At 40.4% G+C, this 17,466-nt stretch overlaps 1 protein-coding gene across 10 annotated transcripts in view; it reads right to left on the reverse strand.

The window, feature by feature from the left end:
• The window catches only part of RBFOX1 (RNA binding fox-1 homolog 1), a 2,697,109-nt gene that overhangs the window by 2,328,584 nt on the left and 351,059 nt on the right, over positions 1-17,466 (reverse strand). The window lies entirely within an intron of this gene.

The following is a 17,466-nucleotide window of genomic DNA, read 5'->3' on the forward strand; positions in this document are numbered from 1 at the left end:
ATGCTATGAAATGGGGGCACTTTACCTGTTTCACATGACAAAGTAAAACCATTTAAAAAATTATCTTTTTTTTTTATTAACCCCTCCAAGTGAGATATCTTCATGAAACATTTTCAGTATGTCTTACACCAGTATATTATCATCATGCAGCAGTGGGGAGATTTATCAGTATACTTTCCTATTCATTGCACAACCCAGAGAGAAAGAGAGGGAGGATATGCCATCAGATATAGTAAAGCAATGCAAACCCTAGACATGGGAACATATTTCACACAGTTAATAATAATTTGCACATTTATCTTCAACGTGCTGTATAAATACAAAGAAACAAAAGTTCTGAGCCTGCAATCAGATCTGCAGAAGCAGAACCTTGAGCCCCACTGTCTTCAATAGGACTCTTTGTGTGGGCCTAAGGGTTCATCCATGCAAGATCAGGGGCAAAGAACAGAGGGTGAGATTTTCAAAGCCAGCTAAAGGATTTGGATGCCCAGTTCTCATTAATTTCAGTGGTCAGCTGTGAAAGTCTCAGCTGTAACATTTGTGTCTGGGGTTTTAACCGAATGCTTTTTTAAGAATCTGATGTTATGCAGTAAAATTCATTCATCATGAATGAGTGCCTTATCATGATAAGCAGATAGCAATTTATCAGATGACCAAAAAGCTTAAATTTTGAAGGAATTGTCACTTCCAGCTATGAAATGCATACTAACCTTGAAAGAAAACCAAAACATACAAAACATACAACTTTCCTGTATTTTCAAACAGACATTCAAAACAAAACAGATTCAAACTAAAACAGTTTCTTGACATCTCACTCTTGGCAGGGAGAAAATAAAAAAGAAATCTAATAGGTTTACATTGTGCTACTACATCTATGTTCTCAGTTCTTTGTTGACTGAAATGATCGTTCTCTGGCCTTGATGTGTTGAAATAATCATGGATGGACAAGGGAAAATGTAGCCCTGAGGGACTTCCTAAAGTGTTTTACAGCCTTCCAACATCCATTCTCTCAGAAAAATTTCATAGTTGCCTGTCTTGACGTCTACTTGACCTTGCACTTCTCAGCCCTCTGTAGTTCCCTCTGCTACTTATGTTACAGTAATTTTCCCAGTGTATCGAATTCTTGTTGCAGTCTAGGAGGAGCTTTTCAATATCTATTTTGTTTTTTCTTTGCATGGTCTACTGCCCTATTTTAATAAAAAATAGGGCAATTTATAGAGACATGCACACACTTGACAAAGGATCATTAACAAGATATATTTCTCTCAATATAAAAGGATGCATTATGAGAACAACAGTGGCAATAGCACATCTTGGAGTTTTCTACTACATATTTTAAGGCTCTTAGTGTCCCAGCAAAGACAAACCATGTAGTTTACCGATAGGAAAGTCAGTGGAGTTGTAAGAAATGCAAACTTTGGGGAAATATTTCCATTTTGCTTCTTACATTACCCCATTTGGGGCAGGGGCGTTTTTGTTGTATTTATACAGCACCTAGCACACGGGGGTCCCTAGTTAATAACTCAGGCTCTTAGGCACCACCACAATACATATAACGGTAAACAACAACAACTACTTCCTCTTCTCAGAAGTCTTTTAACATATCATTTATAGCCCCCGTCTGTAGGTCTTATTTTGATAAGTGGTGTTTACGCTGTTAAATTTCCACAGCACTGTAACTCACTGAACCAAGTCCCAAAGCCATTTCTTTAACAAGCTGGATAGCAGGCAGTAACGTTTAAAGTGAAACTAGATCATTAAATTCTTAGAAGTGAGCTCAGATAGTCACATTCTCTGCTGGAGCATATCCTGTGAAGTCAATGGCATTAGAGAATTTGGCCAAATGCTTTCCTGATTCCACACCCAAGTAAATGGACTGCAATTCATTGGAATGGAGCGTGTTAGCAGTTTGCATGCTAAGACATGAACAAGCATATTAAGGGAATATGTATCAGCTTGTGGCATTGGGGTTGATATGTGGGCAGGATGGAATCCTGGAAAACCCAGTAGTTTGGGAGTTCACAAGTTTATCTGTGCAGGGAAGGCTGATTCTGTTGGACTTTGGCAAGTGGGAGGGTTATAATGGACTTGTCATTGGTGAAGCAAAGGGTTAGCAGGTGGAAGAAAGAGGAGGAGCAGCTAAGATGGAGGAGAGGTGATCAAGTGGAATGTAAGGGATCACATGCTTGAATCAAAATCATGCACATTCTTAAGGTCTGCATCCTAGAACACAGTACACCTTTCAGAGCATGCATGACTTCAAAGAGGTGCTTGACGGTATTAATTTTGAGCAGGAAGCCATTCCTGAGGGAGCCTTTGTCTTGGCGACAGCCGACCTTCAATATGAAAACCCATCTCTACAGCCGAAATTTGACCACAGTGATCTCTCTTAAAATTAACTGATTATTTAAGGTTTACAGACTGTAGTTCTCTGAGAGGTAAATTTGAACTGGATTGCAGGGGTTTTCACTTCACAACTCTGGATGGTTTTAATAGGAATCGTGCCGCTAAAAACTACATGTGCTGTTTGGAAATCACCTCCTCAGGGATATGGTTTCTCTTTGTGCACAGGCATAAATCTCACTGATTATAATGGAACTTCTGGGCACCAGCAGGGTAGAACTCAACTTAAAAGCACAAATAAAATTTGTGTCAGGGCTTCAAAGCTAGCACAAAGAAACATCTTGACAAGTGCCCCAGTACATAAGTGCTTCATCAGCATGGATAAATGTTATCAAATGCTGATTATCATTAGCTTTAAAGTAACCAGGCTGCTGGAGTTTCTATAGTAATTAATGAAATCAATTAGAGATATTTGAGAAAAATCAACCTTTTAATGGGAGATTTTCAGTTCAAGGTTCTTGATGTTTACTGAAAATAATTTACCTAATTAGCTGTTACAGTAATTTTTTCTTCGCTTTCTAAACCACATTTCTATTAATTATTGAATTGGATATCTCAGGTTTTATTACATCAGGAACAGAATACTTTCCAAATAATCATATAAACAAAAGAATGAGATGGAGAGAGGATAATAAAAAACAGAAGGTAGAAGAGAGAAAGGAGGACACAGTATGGATACAATAGAGCAGTGGTTCTCAGCCAGGGTCGGGGGCCCTTGGGCTGGGGGGCCACAAGCAGGCTTCAGGGGATCCACCAAGCAGGGCTAGCATTAGACTCACTGGGGTCCAGGGCAGAAAGCCAAAGCCCCACTGCATGAGTCTGAAGCCCATGGACCTGAACACCATCACTCGGGGTTGAAGCCAAAGCAATATAGCTTTGTGGGAGCCCTTTATGGCATGGAGCCCAGGCAACTGCCCTGTTTTCTACCCCCTAACTCTTCCCCTGCCTTTTATATGCAGAAGAACAGTTGTGGCGGCACAGATGGGCCATGGAGCTTTTATAGCATGTTGAGGGGGCCTCAGAAAGATAAAGGTTGAGAACCACTGCAACAGAATGAGTCAGAGATGGAAAAAAAAAGTGAAGTCAAGTAAAGTAAATTAGCAGTGTGGAAAGGGTTAGGCATCCCCATCGTAAGAGGACACACTACTCTATCCCCTACCCCCCCAGACTCCCCCATCTTCTCCCCTATATATCCCCCACTCAGATATGAGATAGACAGGGGATCCCTTATTACTTTCCAGGCTGCTGCCTCACTTTGTCATGGGAATAAAAGGCATGGATGAAAAATCAAGATTTATAGATTAGTTTATAAATACTCTTTTTCCCTGGCAGGAATCTTGTTAAAAAGGGTACGGGATGTTTACCTTTTCTGAGCACTTAAGCTATATTAATATTGCTGGCAACTCAGAATTGTACACTTAAGAGATGAAATACAGATAAGATTAACCAGTATGCCCACTCCAAATCTGCCAGGAATTACAGTAAAAGTCTTTCCATGAAGTTCAATAGCAGTGGGATTGGATCCAAAACCTGACTATTTTCTCTCCTTCAAGCATTGAGAGCTAGTCTGTAAACTTTGAATTAACCACTCCAACCATAAGTGCTTTGCAACTGTATGCAAGACCCTTCAGATTCAATATGTAGTTCTTTGAAGTTAAGCTCTTATTTGACAACGTGAATGTCAACAGCTTCAAAAAAGTTACCTGTTCTGATATTTCAAACCATACAAAAATTTGAGACTTGAAAAGTCGGATTCATGATACAATATATGTTAGTCACCATTTTGCATCTGTTTGACTAAGAGGAACTAGAATGAGGAAGTGATCTTGTGTATTGTGTGATATCACAATACCATGGTGTACCGTCTGAGACGTGATAAGCTCTAGAATTCTGCTATACTTGACTGTATCAAAATCTGCATGATTGAGTGGCATTTTATTACCATTTTATACACACACACACACACACACACACACACACACACACACACACCTCACTACCTGTGTTTTATAGAGTATTCTTCTTTCTTCTAACTTTAGTGGTAGGACATCAAAAGTTCAGATAATGTATTTTGGATAAGCAACTAACTTTTAAATATCTATCCCAAGTAAACCTCCACACTCAAGGTGGGCTCTCCAAGTTTAATCTTCAGATTTGGATTTCAAAAGCCCCAAACTCAGGCATATTCAGATCTGGGAATTCAGTCAGCTATGGAAACAAAAAGGGACAAACCATGGCATCTGGTTCTACTTCCAAACTTTCCCAAAATCCCAGGGTGTTCAGATCCAGGGTTTTGGTTGGGACCATTGCTGGTATATGGGAGAGATGTGAAATTCAGAATCTGATCAGAGTTTAGTTAAAAACCTGCGGAGTATTCAATTTACATCCATCTTTATACTGATATTTTGGATGTTTGCCCATCTCGAGATTTTGTGAGCAACAGTTATTCACTGACAAGAACAGGGGAAAAAACAGTACTTCCCTTTACTAGGACAGGGTATACCAGGAGCTGCTCAAGTATGCCAGGTTCCTCCCCGTCCCCTATAGATGAGTTACTGGAGTTCTTTCACAACACCTGGTTGAGGCCTATACAGTACCTATTACAAAACATCTAAATTACTGCCCCCTGCTACTTGTACAGTATATGGTCAGCTGGCACCTAATGCTTCCAACAGATAATTAGAGCAGTCTAAAAGGAGTAACTTTTTAACTACTCGGGTTAATCTGTACTTCAGCACATTGCATTTGCATCACTGCTTCATCCACTGATAATTTATGGTGCTTGGTATGTCCTCAGTTACTTTTTAGGAGGGTCAAGCATCCAAATTAGTCATAGCGAGGCCTTGACCTTGTCATGGTATATTTCCCCAATCTGAACCTTAGAGTCCAAAAAATTGGGGTACCAGCATGAATTGCTCTAAGCTTAATTACCTGCTTAGATCTGATATGCTGCCACCAATCAGGACTTGGAGTGCCTGATACACTCTGATCCCCCCAAAACCTTCCCTGGGGACCCCCAAGACCCAAATTCCTTGAGTCTTACAACAGAGGGGAATAAACCATTCCCTCCCTCTTTTCCTTTCTTCCTCCCAGATCTTTCCCTCCCTGGGTACACTAGGAGATCATCGTGATTCAAACTCCTTGAATCACAACACAGAGAAATCAGGTTTTTTTTCCCCCTTCTCTCTCCTTCCCAGGCGTTCCCTCCCTGGGCTATCCTGGAGAGATAGTCAGATTCAAGCTCCGTGAATCTAAAACAAAAGGATTCCACCCTTCTCCCCTCCCTTCTCCTTCCCTGTTAAGTACAGACTCAATTCCCTTGAGCCTCAACAAGGGGAAAAATCAAACAGGTCTTAAAAAGCAAAACTTTTAATAAAAAGAAAGAAAAAAAAGTAAAAGTTGTCTCTGTAATTTAGATGGTAAACGTTACAGGGTCTTTCAGCTTATAGACACTAGAGAGAAGCCTCCCCCCAGCAAAAATACAATTTAAAATACTTCCAGCAAAATACACATTTGCAAATACAGAAAACAATCAAAAGACTATAATCGCCTTTCCTACTTAATACTCACTATTCTGAATATATAGACTGTAGCAGGGAGATTGGCAAGAAACCTGGTTGCACGTCTAGTCCCTTTCAGGACCCAGAAAGAACAAAGCAAAACCCAAAAACCACAAACAAAGGCTTCCCTCCACCAAGATTTGAAAGTATCTTGTTTCCTGATTGGTCCTCTGGTCAGGTGTTTTTGGTTCCCTGTTTGTTAACCCTTTACAGGTAAAAGAGACATTAACCCTTAACTATCTGTTTATGACAGACCTACATAGAAATCTGAACCTCCTGTCAGTTTCCCTTTCCCACCTCACTTCTAAACTTCTTTGGTATCTTGGCTGAAGAGTTTATCCTTCTACTTGTACATACTAAGGCTATGTGTACACTATGCACCTCTTAGCGACACAGCTGTGCCACTGAATGGCACGCAGTGTAGCCACTGTTTGTCAGCACAAGAGAGCTCTCCCACCAACAAAAACTTCTACCCCCTACGAGAGGTGGTAGGTTTGTCAGTAGGAGAGCTCTTCACACTGGAGCTTTTTGTTGGCAAAAAGTTTTGTCATTCAGGTTCCTGTGTAGAAAAAGCATAAATCTTTGAAAAGGAATGACTGTGGTCCCAGAGACAGCTGCCAGGTAGTAGCTGCTACAGTTGACTGGAGAGAGAGAGGGAAATCTGTATGGTGAGCAAATGATTTTCTCCATCTCCTTTCAAAATCTGGTCAAGCTTGTGAGCATTAAGAGCCAAACCAAAGTCACTAGAGAAATTAAAAGCCAAGAAAACAAATGAGGGTATTAAAAAATAAATGTCTCCAAATTATGCAACATTCTTACTTGTGAAATCCCTTCCCAACCCACTGAGCATAGACATGTTCTCCAGAAGGACCAGCAGTATCATACAGCTATGCACAGGGCAGATGTTTTGATTCTTTATTTTCTGGCAGCAGACTGCTTTGGGGAATGATCTCTCATCAACTACTATTGGATAGAATAAGACTACTCCATGATTTGAAACAAAGCTGTTGCCCTATTTAATCATCTGTCTTTCTTCACACTGAAGGCAGAGAATCATTTGGCTGGAATTAGTTGGACACACATATGCTTCTGTATAACACCTGGAGCAAAAGCTTTAGTTCTAAAATGACTAGTTGGTTTTCTCCTGTTGACTACTAGGAAATTCAGCCTGCTCTAAGTTCATGAGTCAATGGAGCTGCAAAAGTATAAATTAATGCTTAGACCTAGATCCATTAAGAGTAGTCTCAGTGTAGCCTTGACAAAAATTCAGATATGCTCATGACCAGCTGCTGTCATTTTAATCAATACCAGCAAATTGGTCATTCCTCAGCCACAGTGACCTAGTAACTACAACGCTTACCCATCCGTTTGTGACATTAAGGTTGAGTTACTGCAATGTATTCTATACAGAGCCACCAAAGAGACTGACTTGTTGATGGCTGCAGAATTGTGTTGTATATTGTGGTAAAGCTTGCAGGCCCCAATCAGTGCCAGGCACTGTGCTCCAACTTAAACAGCTCATAATTCACGCATAGTTTCAAAGACAATAGGTGGAGCAAAGAGACTGAATGGAGGAGAGCGTAACAGTAAAGGAATGGAGTCTCACTGAGTGTCAGTCAGAGCATAGCAGCTGCCTAGCCTTGTTGAGAGTTTTGTAGGCATCAAAGCAGTGTGAATTTCAAAGGAAGGATTTGAAGAGTGACAATGTGGTCACCTTATGGATCATTAGAGGGATCTCCTCCTACTCATAAGGGGTGGCATGGAAGAAAGCACTAAGATGCTTCAGAGAAAATTCCTCAAATTGGCATTGAAGACTGGTATAATTGGCAGAAGGGAGGCAGGCATGAATGGCTTGGTAATGTCTACACATTGAAAGGCGGGGTAGGGCTAAGTCAAGAAGAGTCTAAAAGGTCAAGACAAGCAGTTTATGTTTTGTAAGGTGGAGAAGGATGAGCCAGTGGATGTATGGAAAGAAGGGGATTAATTAGTCAGAGCATCTCACTGGAAAATGATCTTGGCAATAGCATTTTTCAGAGCATAACTGCATTCATCCAGGCCAGAAGGGAAGAGGTTGCAGCAATCAAGACACTATATAATGAGAGTTTTAGTTGTGGGCACTGAGAGGAAGGCCAGCTCTTGAAGATGTAGTTTATGAACAAATAACAAGGCTTAGTTATGGGCTGAGCACACAATTAAAAAGAGAGAGACAAGTCTAATATGACACTGAGGTTACAGGCCTGAGTGATGGGCAGGACAATGGTGTCATCCACAATGAAGTCAGAAGGAGTATGAAGAACTTGGTTTAGGTCTCGCTGAACATAAGCTGATGGCTAAACATCCAAGAGATGTCGTCAAAGACAGGCTGATATTTAATCCGGATTGCAGTTCTATTATTACTGAATTTAGGAGGTCTGTTTCTCTTTCTCTGCTTTCTGCCTACTGTTGATTGATGCAAGGATTTAGGAGATGTATAGACAGAGTTCAAGGTCTTTGTGATAAGTATCAAGTGGTAGCTGTGGTAGTCTGTATCCACAAAAACAGAAAGGAGTCCGGTGGCACCTTAAAGACTAACATCTTAAAGACTAATCTGTTAGTCTTAAAGGTGCCACCAGACTCCTTGCTGGTCTCTGTGATGACATTCCAAGTCCTAAACTGATTGGGACCAAAATAATCTTCCTGAGCTTTTGTCACACTACATGTCATTCTGCCTTCCTGGCTGGGAGGCAGCAGAGCTTCCAGCTCTTAGTGTCTGATAGTGTCAAATGGGTGGGGCCTGTACTTCAGCTTCTGCAGACCTAGACCTTTGGTGTCCCAGGCTCTTCAGAGCTTAGATACATCAAATAATTATCTTATTTTCACTGGGATATTAAAACTTCTGTTTGGGGGAAAAAAGAAACATTTTGTCATCATTACACAACAATAATAGTTTTTATTCATTTATATTTTTATACAAGCAGATTTTAGTTTTAGCTGAATTGTTTTATTCCATCATTGTTGAATGTAATCATGAATATAGGAATAAATAATATTTATGGTGCCTGCATCATCTCATTCTGCAAAAAGCATTGCCTTATTTAATAGAATATGTGAAGCTTGCCAAACAAACTATCAATGCAGCGCCTTAGGACCCATTAGGTTTTTTAGACAGTATTTAGAACAATTTAAAACCCCTTATTATTTAGACTTTAATAGTTCCATCAGGGTCATTAAATCTATCAGGTAAATAGGTCTTTAGAAATGTTTTTAATACACATTAGTGGTTTCTAATGGGTATGAAAATGCAGTTACATTTTTAAAAGCATACTGATACACACTGTAATACACCACATATATACATATATTTACCTCTTCACTATAGTATCTGCTTTGCAAAACTAAAAAGCCATTTGATATGTTTTCTAAAATAACTAAAGTACAGTGACTGGGTCAAGTTAAGCAAAATGGAATGTTTGCATTAATTGAAAAATAGGATTTGAGTTATGGAAGTTCTCCTCCAATGCCCTTCCCCCACCCCAAAACACTCCCTTCATTAATATGAACACTTATTTTAAAGATTGAGGAATGTTATTTTTTTAAAAAAATAAGCCCTTCCTTTAATTCCCCAGGATAGCTGCTTTTGCATGTGAATGCGTGTGCTTGCTCTCTCTCTCTCTCTCTCTCTCTCTCACACACACACGGTCTCTCACACACTTCTGTATTGTGCCAAATGTGTCATTTTAAAACCTTAGAGAGATGTTCTAATGACTGTATTACAAGCCTTGGACAATATAAATGTTCATGTAACAAAATTATTACCACAGTCCGGATTCACATGTCAACTTCAGCTGGAAAGCCACCTATTTATAAACCATTATGTAAATACTATCTCTGTGTGAATACTATTTCCTGATAGTTTCACTACAAGTCACTACGGTTAACTCATTTAATGGATGATCCTCTGTACTAAGCTATAGGCCTAGTGGGATACTTGTTTGAGAGCTAAGGCTCTTTCCCTGCCCCGATCGTGTTCCTTGGAACACATGAGAGCACAGAAGCCCTGTCTCTTACACCCTAGTCAGCTTCTGATATGCCAGTACCAAGTTAGCACTTAACATAAAACAGAACAAAATATTGGGTTCAGTGTCCCGTAAACTCTCCTGTCTTGTGCTTGTCTTGTGACTAGTAGGGAGCACTGTGCTACCCTACTAAATTATGGTCTGCCAAGGTTGAAGCACTGAACTGGAACTCAAGAGTCTTGGGTCCAGTTCTTAGCTCTTCTAGTGAATTGCTGAGAGACTTTTGGCAAGTCACTTAATATTTCTGTGCCTCCATTCCTTGATTAATTAAACAACACTTTGTTCTCCCTTTGACTGTCTTGTCTATTTAGATTGTAAAGAGAAGAACTGTTTTTTACTATGTGTTTGTACAGCATCTAGCACAATGAGATCCTGGGTCTTGGTTGGAGTCTCTAAGTATTGCTATAACCACCACCAATTAACCAATTGCCACTATACAGCCCTGTTGCAGCTTCTGTAACACGCAAACCAAAACATTTCTTGCAGCAAAGAAGAACATTTCTCCGAGAGGCCACGTTATCGGTTTTCTTTTCTGTGATTAATTTCTAATGCATAAGATATTTGAGGGAGTAAAGTTAAATTTGGCTGGAAAGATTGTGTTTTATTGTAAGGTTCGGTTTAGACTATTTGCCCGTCACAGTAAATGTTAAAGGCCAGATTGTGGCCGATCCTGTGTGGGCCTGTGAAAGTGTGGAGGGAAGGAGTCTCACATCTGTTGGTGCCTTTGTACAGTGCCCTCACACCGCATGGTGGGTGAACACTGATCTAAACCAGTTCCACTGCTGAGCTAACTTCCCCAAAGCACAAGGCATTGAGAGTGCCATGGTCCTACCCTGCGCCTGATTGGGCACAAGATAGGGCAGCTGCATTGGGCACTTTCCAGGAAGAATTCTGCTTCCTGGAGCTGCTGCATCCTCACATATCAGTTCCCTGCCAGCCCTGCCCACCTCCTCCCATTTAAGGCACAATCTAGTATCAAATGTTTCTTCAGCCATCTTGACTTTTTCTTGGGGTTCTTCCAGAACACACTGGGTTGCCAAAAGATTGTACCTTAACTTAAATGTCATTCAGGATTTCATTAGGATATCTGTTGATAGCAAGGAATTCCACCACTGCATCTTCATTGACAGAAAGATCTGTTGTCTCAGAATCCAAAACATACAAGTTCACACATCCATAGGAACTATTGCCAAGAACATTAAAGCACAGAAAATTTAAGGAAGCGAAGTTGCGTATTTGCAGTTAGCTAAAACATTATTGCTTTTCAAAATCCAATAAGTACTATTTAGGAGCAAAATCAGCAGCAGAGTGTGCATGTCATTTTAAAGGTCAGCAAAGCATTCACATTTAAAAATTAAGTACAATAAAGCCCCAGTTATCCAAACAACTAGACAACACATTTACACAGATAATTGAGACTTCATATAATCAAGAATTAGTGGCAAGGGAATCTCTAGGCTAGATACAGGAAATATATAATAGCGAGGCTGCAAGAAGCCATGGATTTAGTGATTTTCATGATTTTTAAAGAAAGGTCCAAATTCTTTTCCTTGATATAAATGGGTGCAGCTGTATTGACTTCACTCATGTTCCACTCATTTACATCAGTAGAAACTTTAGTGAGAGTCAGGGGCGGCTCTAGACATTTCACCACTCCAAGCATGGCGGCATGCCGCGGGGGGCGCTCTGCTAGTCGCCGGTCCCGCGGCTCCGGTGGACCCTCCACAGGCACGCCTGCAGAAGGTCCACCGGAACCACAGCACCAGCAGACCCTCTGCAGGCACGCCTGCAGGAGGTCCACCAGAACCGCGGCACCAGCGGACCCTCCACAGGCATGCCGCCGAAGGCTGCCTGCCTGCCACCCTCCCGACGACCGGCAGAGCACCCCATGCGGCATGCCGCCCCAAGCACGCGCTTGGCGTGTTGGGGCCTGGAGCCGCCCCTGGTGAGAGTTAAATCATTTTCCTCCAGATCTCTGGGTACTGCCAAGTAACATCCTTGGTTGTATTGACAAACTGACCAAGAGTTCAGCAACTACAATTTGGCAATACAAAATAAGGTTTGGACTAGTGAATTCTCAGTAAGAATTAAAAACAAAACAAAAAACTCAAGAAAGTGAAACCTCACCTTTCTGCAAGAATTAATCTTATTGAATTTTTTAATAGAAAGTTAGGCTGGGCTAAGTAAGATCAAATCTATTTTATTCAAACCTGTCCCGTTATCACAGCACAAGCACTTCTAGCTATTTATGCTGAAAGGGGAAAAACAATTATGCCACTATGCCCTTCACTCCATGACCCTCCATGACATTTCCTAAAAAAATGTGTCATGGTAGAAGCACAGACTTCATCATAATGCTGCATTGTGATTACAGTTGTTCATCAACAGAGTCTTGCAGCACACATGCTGGAATGAATAACCAAGGGTAAAGCAGTTAGAGAGGTGAAAGGTAAACCTATGTTGCTTTGCAATGTACGATTCCGCTAAAGAGCGAGGCACATTTCACAACTGGAAAGTGTGTGCAACCTAGCTGAAGAATATATATACAACTATTGGGTGTTATGTAAACGTAGCAAAATCAGGCCCTTAGCTAATATATGTATAGAATTTTCAAAAAATATTATTGAGTATTCACATCATTAAATGTGTTTACTCAGCCAGTATTATTATTATTCTATATTACTGTAGCACCTAGAGGCTCCAACTGAGATTGGAGCCCCATTTTGCTAAGCTCTGTACAAACCAATACTGAGAGACAGTCTCTGTCCTGAATAGTTTAAAATGTATAAGTCAAGACAGAGGAAGGGTGAGAACAGAAAAAGAGGGACTGTCATAAACAGAGAGTAAAGGGCTAAGAAGTTCACCTAGTCTAGCTGACACCTGACCAGAGGAACCAATGTGGGGACAAGATTTTTCAAGAGAAAGGAGGGAAGTTTTTCTTTTGTCTGTTCATTAAGTTCTATGTTGGAGTGAAAAGATCAAGGAATCACCCAAGGTAGTGAGTATTAGAGAAGGAATGAATTAGCTTATGTTTATTTCCTTCTGTGACTTTGTCTTTTTGCATTAGAGGGATAATCAAACTGGGTTTTCTTTTGTGTAACTAAGGTTTTTGCCCAGGAGAACATCGTCTGTGTTTTGAATCTGTTGTCTGTGAGAGTAGCTTGCATGCTAATCTCTTAGAGGTATTTCTTTTACCCCTTTTCCTTAATTAAAAGTCTTCTTTTAAGAATCTGATTGATTTTTCCTTGTTTTAAGATCCAAGGGGTTTGGATCGGTGTTCACCGGGAAATTGGTGGAGAAGTCTCTCAAAGTTACCCAAGGAAGGGTTACAGTACTTGGGAGGGAGAAATTTTGGTGGAAAAGACAGAGTCTCCCAAATGACTCATAAACAACTGTTTTAAATGATTTGGGTGGTGGTAGCAACCAGAACTAAACTGGCAATTAAGCTTAGGAGTTCTCATGCAGGTCCCCACATCTGTACCCTAATGTTCAGAACGAGAGTGAAACGTATGACAGGGACTAAGCAGTGAAGTGATTTGCCCCAGGTCACACAACACTTCAGTGTCAGAACCATTCCAGTGCCCTATTCTTGGCTTATCTATAGCACTTTTCACTTAAGTATTTCAGATGCTCAGCAACACCAGTGAATTCATCCCACAACACCCCTATGAGGTAGATTAGGATTATTCCAATTGTGCAGTAAGGGAACCAAGACACAGGTATACTAAATGACTTTCCCAAGCGCTCACAGGAAGTCTAAGTGAAGCAGAGAACAGAAACTAAGTCTCCTGCATCCTAATCCAGTACCTTAACCACAAGACCTAAAGTTCTAATGAACTAGAAGAATTGTTCTGTTTAATTATCCTATATAATTGTCCTCCTTGGTGAAAATGGAATCTAAAACCAGAATTTTAGGTGTAACTATAAAAATTATGTTTATGGATTGGTACCAAGTCCATTATCCTGTTCTCCTCTGGCAAGGAGCTGGCAGCAAATTAAATCCAGCATCCAAATGCTCTGATGCAGTCTTGACACTACGAGTGTTCTATTTTTCCCCACTGCCAATCAGCAACTCAACGCCTGCCATTTTTACGGCATATCCCTCTTGTGATGGTTACCATCTGCAAAGCCAAGTGGAAAGGAGCAAAGTAGCTTTCTACGTGCCAGAAATGACCACTGAAACTACAGTACATACTTCACACCTTGAACAAAAAATACAGTATGTTCTCTACTGCACCTTCAAAAGCAAATAATAGAAAGCAGGGATCACACTGGTTAATGAGACAAACTACCAATTTTACCATGGACTAGGAAGTGATCATCTGAATGAGAATCTGTACCCCTCCCATTACAGAATGTGGCAAAGTCTTATAGGAGGATTCCCACCCCCATAATCAGAAGGTTTCCTAATGAATAAAAGAAATTTGGATTAGAGATGGTCAAAATTTTTCAATGAAAACTTTTTTCAGTACTAAATGCAAATTCAGCTACTGAAAAGTTTTGCAAATTCTTTTTGGTTTTTCTAGATTGTATTATTTTGCTCCACACAAATACAGTTTTGAAAGTCTAAAATATTTTTTGACATTTTCAAAATAAAGCATTTTGATTTTGTTTCCAAGTTTCCAATTTCATTTAAAAAATTCCAAATGTTTAAAAAAATGGCATTTTTCCACCAAAAAACATTCTGTCAAGAAATTGTGAACCAGGGCTGGAGGACACTATTGATGCTGGTAGGCCACAGAAGCTGATGGAGACTGTGGTGACAGCTGTGACAAGAGTCATAAGGAGAACTAGGAACCAACGAAAACATTTCTGTGGAACAAGTACAGCTTTTTTCCATTTTTAACCTGGTTGAGCATCACACAGTGTTAATACAAAGGGGAAAAACAACAAAATAAATGTTCACTGGTTTGTGATTCATGTCCTCTACATGCACAGAGTATCTCACAAAGAGCTCCCAGGAAAAAGACATGAAAACATTAAGAATTAATTAGGAATTACACAGTCTATCATTAAGGGTTTGTTTATAATTTCACTACAGCATGTGTGATGGTATGTTGAAAGTTAAAAGGTCACAAGGAACTAGGAAGCGATCATCTGCATGAGAATCTACATGTAAAACAAATATTGGTTTTAAGCCATTTCCCCAACTCACTCTCTCCTAAAAACTATTCTATTAGTTTAAATATATACAAGATCAGTCTCACCATTGAGGTTGGTGTCTCTCTTTCAGCGATATGAGATCAGACAGACAGCTATTAGCTTACTGTAAGTACTGATGCATGGCCAAGTGACTTGGACACTGATGGAGAGTCAGGAGATCTGGGTTCTACAACCCCTCCAAGCTCTGCTTCTAAGTAACTCTGTGACTTTGGACAAGTCACACAACTGTCCTGTGCCCCATTTCCCACCTCTGTTGGCGTAACATCACCCACCCTTATTAGGTGTTTTGAGAGTTATGAATGAAAATTGCTATGCAAGTTCAAAGTGTTGTAGAGCCGGCGAGCTCTAAACCGGATGGATATGGCCTGATCCTACACAGTGCTGAGCACATCATTGATTGAAAGAGGTAAGGCCAGGAAAGATCATTACATTGTTTAGTCTGACCTTCTATATATCACAGGCCACTAAATGTTACCCTGTTAGCCCTTTATGAAGCCCAATAACCTGTGTGGGGCTAAAGTACATCTTCCAGGCAGTCTTGGTTTGAAGACAGCAAGAAATGGACAATCCACCACTTCCCCGGTACTTTGTTCCAGTGGTTATTCATCCTCTCTATTAAAAAAGTTGTGCCTAATTTCTCTCTGTCTTTAGCTTTCAGCCATTATTTCTTGTTCTACCTTAAAAAGCCCTTTAGTACCTGGTATTTTCTTCCTGTGAAGGTGCTTATGCACTACCAAGGCTGGCTCCAGGCACCAGCCCAGCAGGCAGGGCTTTGAGGCGGCCAACGGAAAAGAGTGGAACGTCCAGCTCTTTGGCGGCGGGTCCCTCACTCCCTCTCAGAGTGAAGGACCTGCCGCCGATTTGCCACCGAAGACTGAAGCGGAAGCGGTAGAGCCAATCACAACTTTTTTTTTTTCCTTTTCTTTTCTTTTTGCTGTTTGGGGCGGCAAAAACCCTGGAGCCGTCCCTGTGCACTATAATCAAGTCACTTCTTAGTCCTTGTTTTGATAAACTAAACAGATTGAAGTCTCTCATTGTAAAACATTTTCCCAGGCCTTGAATGTTTGCTGTGGCTTTTTTCTTTGCCCTTTCCAATTTTCCCACTTCCTTTGTAAAATGTGGAGAGCAGAACTGGACAGGCAGGATTGCACTGCCTCCTAAAAGTACAGCTGATAGGAGCTGAAGGCACTTGGCACAACACAGGGTCAGGTTCATATTTAAAAAAATATATTTGCATACATGTTCTAAACAGAATTTCACTGTGACCAAGCTCCTTTTTATTTGCTTTCTGTAGCATCATAGTGAGCAGTTTGGTTAACATCAATGTTCACAGAATATGAATTTTGAGGCTACAGTCAAGATTTGTCTAATCACAACTAAATTAACAGATTGCAGAGATTTTAAACCCAGAAAGGATGATTGCGATTGTCTAGTCTGATTGCCTGCATGATACAAGCCACAGAATTTCACCCCACCATTCTCTTTTGTGACAAAATTAAATTTGTTTCAATTAGATTTAGAAATATTTATCAAGGAATAAGAAACACTATCATGTAATTTAGATGACAAATCACAGAGCTTGTACAGAGACCAGTGAATATCTAATACTCCGCTCAGTCATGAACAGTTGGGCAGCAACACATAGGCTGAAATTTCTTCAAGCTAGGGCTGACCCAGTCTGGCAATCCCTACCTTCAACAGAGAGAGACAAATATAATCCTAGTTCAGAACATTAAGACTGGAGTGGTGCAGAATGTAAGCAGCTAAAATGTGAGTTAAATTAGCAAGCATTTAGAAATGCACCCATGCACCCACTTAATGCTTTATATTTACATTGCAGAGTCCTTGTGTAAATGTGCATCCAGGTAATCATAATTAGACAACTTCTTCCTTGTCTTGAAGATCCTCTACTATCTCTCTGAATAGGGTTTGACTCTACAGAGCCTATTATAACTTCTCCTTTTATGCCATTCTTCTTTATGTTTGCTTCCATCCCCAGAAGGCACAATGAATTCCTCCCCCAGTGTTCTACTCCCATTACTTGGACTATCTGCTTTGTCTCTCTCTTCACCTGACTCTTTTAAAGATCACCTCCCAACTTCCTCCTACTAACTCTCATGCTTATAAAACCAAGTCTATTCAACATGCCTCCCCATTTCTACCATCCTTACTCTATCTTTCCATGTGTATACATGCTACCATTGTGCAATATTGTGACTAGAGCTATGTTGGGGACTTTCATTTTACAAAGGATTTTGATATTGTTCTGGTTTGGAACAAAACCC

This window comes from Gopherus flavomarginatus, chromosome 9 (assembly GCF_025201925.1).
Source record: "Gopherus flavomarginatus isolate rGopFla2 chromosome 9, rGopFla2.mat.asm, whole genome shotgun sequence".
Lineage (NCBI taxonomy): Eukaryota > Metazoa > Chordata > Testudines > Testudinidae > Gopherus > Gopherus flavomarginatus.